This window comes from Onthophagus taurus, chromosome 1 (assembly GCF_036711975.1).
Source record: "Onthophagus taurus isolate NC chromosome 1, IU_Otau_3.0, whole genome shotgun sequence".
In the NCBI taxonomy this organism is placed as follows: Eukaryota; Metazoa; Arthropoda; class Insecta; order Coleoptera; family Scarabaeidae; genus Onthophagus; species Onthophagus taurus.
Window position 1 is genome coordinate 27,946,904 of NC_091966.1, and position 7,665 is coordinate 27,954,568.

At 32.6% G+C, this 7,665-nt stretch overlaps 1 long non-coding RNA gene across 1 annotated transcript; it reads right to left on the minus strand.

Moving 5' to 3' along the window:
- Positions 1–2,041: 2,041 nt before the first annotated feature.
- On the minus strand, positions 2,042–3,506 carry LOC139432206 (uncharacterized). The gene is made up of 2 exons (XR_011642081.1): positions 3,460–3,506; positions 2,042–3,407 (listed from the first exon to the last, which is right to left on the minus strand). It is a non-coding gene; the product is annotated as an uncharacterized lncRNA (long non-coding RNA).
- Positions 3,507–7,665: the final 4,159 nt, after the last annotated feature.

Consider the following 7,665-nt stretch of genomic DNA (forward strand, 5'->3'; position numbering starts at 1 on the left):
ACATTCACAAATATTAACTGTTTCTCCAGAATATCACATTCCTATTATTCCTGAAACATTAATTAGTAAAGAAATTACTACCAGACTATTAATTCCTTCATTGTCGTCACCACCTAAAGCCCTTATAGATAAAATCCGCTTAGAAGCTGCATCCATGCCATCACCTAGCGTTCCAGTTATATTTTTACCAGCAGACGTACAACTATTTCTGAAAGCACAAATACGACACGAATACGAAAATAAATTGAAAAGATCGAAAGCTAAAGTAGTAAAGAAAAATGTAGGTAAATAAGAAATTAAAGGTAGGGGGACAAAAAGGAAAATAGCCTACATAGCACCAGAAGAATCTTTTTCTTCTTGCGGCGTTATAATTCCGGCCAGGTTTTAACCTGGTCAATGATATTCTTTCATGCTATCCTCTGACCACACAACCGTCTCCACCTGCTAACTACCATTTTCCTCCAATCTTCCTCCACATCATCCTCTTTCTCGTCTTCCCCTTTGCCCTTCGGCTTGCTGGTCTTCAATCTACAACTCTCCTTATTGTCCTCTCATTCGGTTTGTGTTCATCGTAGAAGCTGTCTGCAACATGCTTCTCCACAGCCTCGGTCGGATCATATATATTGACAAAAGATGTTTTGTGGAGTTTCTCGTTTATTCTTATGACGCATAGTTTATTAGATATTGAATGAAATCTCAAAACTGATCCACAAATCCTTTTGGTTGTTATAAATCTAACTCCATATTCTTAGTTTTGTTCGTTTCCTGAGAAATATTCTTCTTTTCCATTTTATTTCCTGAATTGCTAGAGTATCAAATGCGTATCTCTTGAACTCTTCGGCTATGTTGATCACAGAGTCTAAATCGCAAATACAATCAAGACCGTTCGGTTTTATTCAACTTCATCTAAGAAGCAGTAGAAGGATGTTTATGCTTTATCTGCGTATTACCGTATATCGAAAGCATGCCAGGCAAAAATGACAATTCAATTTTTTCAATTGCTTAAGCATGGCGATAAAGTTCAGTTATGAAAACAAAGAATGAAATGATTAAAATTTAAAATTAATTAACTCGCTAACCTAAAATATTAAAGAAATATTTATAGTACCCGTTGACAATTAAAAACGTTTGTACCAATTGTACGAATACTATATCTACTTTTTTGTAAAAATAAACAATTCAAAACGAGGACATGTGTAACGACTATATCAATTGCGTGTCTCTTGAACTCTTTTAAACTTTGTGATCAACGTTGATCATAGAGTCTAAATCGCAAATACAATCAAGACTGTTCGGTTTCATTCTTTGAGCTATCCAGGGACCCTTTGGTGTAATTACCTTATCTTAGCCAAAGCGTTCCGGATTTTTAGGCGCCTTTCGCAAACTTCATCTCAGAAGCAGTAGAAGGATGTTTATGCTTTATCTGGGTATATCGAAAGCAAGCCATGCGAAAATTGATACATTGCTCAGCTTGTAAATTTGTGGTGTAAGGACCTTTGCCACAATTGTAAATCCGAATAATTCTCAGTTTTAGTTTGGCATAAGTTATAATCTTTGTTTTTTAAACAATAGCTAAATGTAACGGTTTATTTATTTATATTTATTAATTTTAGTTTTATTTTGTTGTTTCGTTGCAGTTTTAATTGAATAAAAGTTTATAAACATTATTTGTATGTGTTACAGCTGACCTCATGTACTGTATGTCTTACTAACGACCTTGGCATAGGGACTTTTGTAACAATGGCACACTTTTATTTTATATTGTTTTTTTTTTGAAAAGTAATTCGAAGAGAATATAATATGTAGTGTACATTAAAACCAAATAGTTGTCCTTTCAGTTAAAATATTGTTCTTATCAATCGGTTATTTAACTCTATAGGTCTCCAAACCTAAGTAGTTGCAACTGTACCAACTGAATCCTACCCTAACATAAGACATTAACATAAAATATTAATTTGTTTTCATTAATGCTTTAATTTTAAATAAGTTTGTTGGTATCAAATATATCCAAACATCTAAACACACAACATATTCAAACGCATTTTAATAAATATTAATTAGGTTTATTTAAAGGTAAGTATACTTTAACTTATAAATATCAATAAAGCGTTTACAAAGAAGTAATAAATAACATCTCATATTAAATATTGATTAATTAACATATTTCTTTTTAATGTACTCCGACATCTTCCTCCAATTTTAATAGTTCCTTCTGCACACCTCACCCTAATATCTACAATATATTCGCCGGTTCCTTTTGGTTTAGACTGATTTCTTAACACACATTTTCCTCTGATTTTAGCAAATCCTTCCAAACAAGGTTCTGAACTTCGAACATCACTCACCATTAATTCCACAAATATAATTAAATAAATAAATCTGGTACACATGTTCTTCTGTAAACAATATTAATTGAAATGTTATAACGTTGAAAAAGCATAGATGTAAACAGACCAATTCGCGTACACACTCACATACATCGATCTAAGGTCAATTCAACGATTTTACAATCACTGTTTAATTTAATACTATGATTACAAATAAATTGAAAATGAAGTGGGGATTCGGTGATAAATTGCGTCGTCTTAAGTGTGGATATCAAAGTAGTAAATACCACATCCGCATGAAAAGATACACTTACAAACAAAAATACGACAAAAAAACGCGTTACACAAAACGATAAAGAATCGTTGTTATAAGTGAAGGTGGATCTAATTTATGATTTGAATGTAAATGTATTCTATGTAAACGGGCTCCCAGTCGCCTTTACTATCTTTAGAAATAGGAATTCTTTTAAAACCAGAAGAGAGACCAGAAAAGGTGTGCTATTCACACCCCGCTTGCCCGAAGAGATATCCGGAAATTTATTCCGACTCTTTATCACCGCGCTACTATACAGATGTTAATTTAAGTTAGGTGTTAAGTAAAGCATCTAATTGCTGATGTGATATTTAAATCACACCCGAAAGTTATCTTAAGTGCTACGGTATAAAGTTTCTACTACGCGAGAAAACTCTAAGATCTTTATGGAGATTTGTTTTAAAATGTATTTGAAAACGTTATCGTAAAGTGTATGAGTAATTTTATAGTGCTCTTTTAATTTATATTAATGCATATTTAAAAGCGATTAAGTTAACACTGTTTTGCGACGATGATTAAATTTTATTATGAAACATAATACAATTTTATTTTTCCCATATTTTTTTACATATTCCATTAATCTTTATATAACCGTTATTACAACCAACACTTATAGCGTTATGTTGTATTTTTTCACCAGCTATACCAGTTAAACTTGTGTTTAAAATTGGCTGGAATTGAACTTGTTCGTAAGATCTTGAGACGTCAAACATCACAAATAAGAATGAATAAGTAAATATCGTATAAAACATGATTATTTTTAACACCTAAAACTCACACCAATTATTTCTTTAATAAAACTACGATATTAAAACTTACCATTTTTTTAAATATTGTTAAATACCAGCTGTAAACAGGTTGAAGTTTAGTCGAACTCTAAATTTTAAGTTCTATTGTTCTTTATAAATAGGTTAATTTTGTTTAAAAATATTTCTGCGATTGACTGAGAATGAACCATTCAATTTTTTCTATTGCTTAAGCATGGCGATAAAGTTCAATTATGAAAACAAAGAATGAAATGATTAAAATTTAAAATTAATTAACTCACTAACATAAAATATTAAAGAAATATTTATAATAACCGTTGTATCAATTGTACGAATACTATTTCTATTTTTTCGTAATAATTCGACAACGAAATTATGATTCATTTTGACGGCCCCTAAATCCACTTTAACAACACTTTTACAATTATGTCTATGTGTATTTCGGAATTAACTATGTTAACCAAAGGAAGTATTTGATTGTTAAAGCAAAATCGTAGCCCTAAGTAGGATAAAGCCCTACACAACTTACCGGCGGGCGACCTCAATGGATTACCTCCGTAATTAAAACATTGTGTCAGCAGAAGAGGTCATGGTGCCAAAGAGCAAAAATAGGATCAATAGAACTGGCATCCTACAAGAAATATTGCAAAATTTTGAAAAACGTTATAAAGGCGGCGAAACAACAACATAATCCACAAATTATACAAAATCCGAATAATAGAATAAAGGCTGTACGGAATATAATTGGATTGAAGAAAATTGATGATAATAATGTAGATGAAAATATAAAGAATAATAACAAAACGCGGAGGAAAACCGACACAAATGCAAAATAAACAATTCAAAACGAGGACATGTCCAACGACTATATATTTGCATCCCACGACTCAGACCGAAATTTTCAACATAATAATATCTTTGAATAACACGCAGGCGGAAGGACCAAATGACACACCGCTAAAGTTATTAAAAGGTGTGACAGATACATAGTCTTGGCAAGTTTCCTAAACAATCGAAGAAAGCGATAGTCATTCCGATCCCTAAAATGGGAAGTAACTAGCTATTTGACAACTGTATACTAAAACACTAATATCCAATATCTCCAAAGTATTTGAAAAGTTTATATCCAGGAGGAGTCAAAACTTCTACTTGAAGGGAAGAAATACTAAACATGGAATCTACCAAATGATAACAGAAGGAATAAAAGAAGTAAACGAAGAAGGCATGTTGTATTTGGAACTATCGAAAGCATTTGGTTCTCCTGAAATGGAATATATGGAATATTGGTATAAGGGGAACAGCAAAATGTCTAATTCAGTCTTATTTGACTGATAGAGCACAATGCGCGAAAATGAGAGATATATATGTTTGGACCTGTGTTTCTGATTATAGGCATACCAAAAGAGAGGTACCACAGGAATAAGTGTTGGGGCCCATACTCTTTGTTATATATATAAATTCCTTGCCTGATACGATGGATCTACCAGTTCTATTATATGTACATGATACCTCAGTAATACTCTGGAAATAATAACCTTGCTTTCATACAAATAATTTTAAATTAAATATCAATGACACCGATTAGATAGAATGACAGTGAGGTATGGAAGTGAGGAGCTGGTAACTGCCCATACTGTCAAATTTCTTGGTGTTGTGATTGATGAAAATCTTTAATGGAAGCAATACATTGCATACCTAGCATCTAAGGTAACTACTCTCTAAGGTAACTACTTAGACTTCTTTGCTTGCCTATTATGGAACAGTCTACTCATTACTTAGATATGACGTGATCTTTTGGGGCTTCTCTTCAGCGGTAAATAACTTTTTTACTACCTAACTTACTAACTACCTAACTTATTATCTACATTTGCTATATGTGTAAGACGATATTCACAGCAGTATACAGAAATCGGCTAGAATTTATCATCTTCCTGCTTTTTCCTGACGAAATGAGATGACACTCAAAAGGTAGTTATCAAAATCTTACTAAAATAGAAAGTGAGTTCTTTCAAAAAAGTATAATTATCGAAGATTAAGCAATTTAGATGGTTTTTTTTTCACCAATAATACTTCAAAATATTGATACTACTGACGATGAAATCGTGTTACATGAGAGTGCAGTAAATTTAACACAATGTGATAGCATTTGGAAACAAAAGAGGAAATCTATGAATCCTGAAACATACTGTGCTCGAGTCATGTAATGTGTTGATAATACCTATGAAGCTAAATCTATAAACAAAATCTCAGTATGGAGTGTTGAAATATTAACGAATAATTTTGTGATATAAAATGGGTTGAATGGTTTGTGTTAAATAATAAAGTTAAATAACCATTCAACTCATTATTATTGGATATCAAACGAAGATCTACTAACTCTAATGTGTGTTAGGTAGTTTGTTGGTAAAATGTTTTTCCTAACTACGATAGAATATTAGAAATCAACTGACCATGTTATCCATGATGTTTTATTTAAAACTCCAAATAAGGGATTAGCAACATCAAGCTAACAAAAGAGGTAATGAGTCACTATACAATAAACTGTATTGTGATACCGAATTCAATGAATATATGGAATCGATTCCACATATCATTGTCGATGAAAGCATGCCCCTAACATAAGATACTTGCAATCTGATATAACTATAATTGCTATGCCCATATTAATAGGAGAAGATTACTTTTACTTTTAGCAAAAAATGCTTTTTTTTTGCTTTTAATGAAATTTTTAATACAACACTTTATCATGTTTCTTGCGTAGATTCTTCGCACAAAACACAAAACTATAAACTATTAGCTTTTTATCGGATTTCTGTTTTGGTGACCTTTCCATTAATTTTTGGTAAACCGTAATTGGTACAACCGTCTGTAGCCATTGCTACACCATACCATGATAATGGGCCGTTTGGGTGTGGATTAGTAGATAAATCTTAATGTCTTTGTTTCATGTTCGGTGACGTGTCTTTATCTCTATCATTATCATAGAGATTTCAGAAAGTTGCAACACATCAGATTTTATAAACTGGTCATCTGTAAAAGTATACCTATTCTCAAACCAAATTCTAGAAGCACTCTTTTCAATTCCCACAGTGGCCGCTTTGCCATATTTCATTTGGTAGTTTCGACATTTGTGTTTGATATATTTTATACCATCTATGACGAAGTAACGTTTCTGAGTGTGAGTATAACGAGACAAATCAACATCAAAGCCGGAATCCGACAGGGTGTTAGCCTCAGTCCACAACACTTTAACATGATAATGGACACTGTAAACAAGGGCCTAGGTGGAGTGAATGACGGATATACATACATATATTGGGAAGAACTGCAATAAAGATTGTGTGCTATGCAGACGACGCCATTATCATCGCAAAACTGAAGGATGGACTACAACAGATTCTAACCGCATTCAACGACGCATGGGACGAGATAAACATAATGATGGTGATGATTAGTCGTGCCTGGTAAAATGTACAAGAGATGGCAAAACATACTCAAAAACACCAATAGGAAGACCTTTAAAGCGATGGAAAGACAGCTGGCTGAGGTCCAGGAGAAGCAGAATCAGGAATGACTAAGCGTCATAACAAGTTATAAGACTTTCAATAAGAAGAAAGAGAAGAATGTGAGTGTAATAAATCAGCAGAGCACCATAAGCCATTATGTTTAACGGTTGTAAAGGTGTGTTATATGGCCTGGTAATTGAAGTAATATAATTTTTGCTTTTGTGTTGTATGACCATCAAACAGTAGGTGTACTGTTTGATACTACTACTTGTTGTAGTTGACATATTTGTGGAAATAATTCAGCCACTCAAGAAATAAATTTAAGTTTATGTATCCTCTACCTGAAACGTACAACACATGCTGATATTTGTGTTCTAATTTTGAGATCATTGTAAAAAATTTTTCTCTTAAAAAATTACATTGATGGTTTTATTGGCGCTACGTTCACCACTTGTTATCATTCCTACTTGTTTCCCTTTACGAACAATTAGTTTTTGAGGAGTCTTTTATACAGTGTTGAATGATACATTCACGTTAATTATACTGCCCGCTGTAAGTTTATGCCCATCGACAATATTTTCTAATAAATCGAAATAATGATTGGGATTCTCCTAGTTAAAGTCTTTCAGGAAGAGCCTTTCACAATGGAAAGAGCTCAAAGGGTCTTGTCATTGAGGAAGGAACCTTCAGTTTTCTGAACAGAAGGAAGGTAATTTCTTTTAAAAAGTCATAGACCCATTTTTTTGCAACAT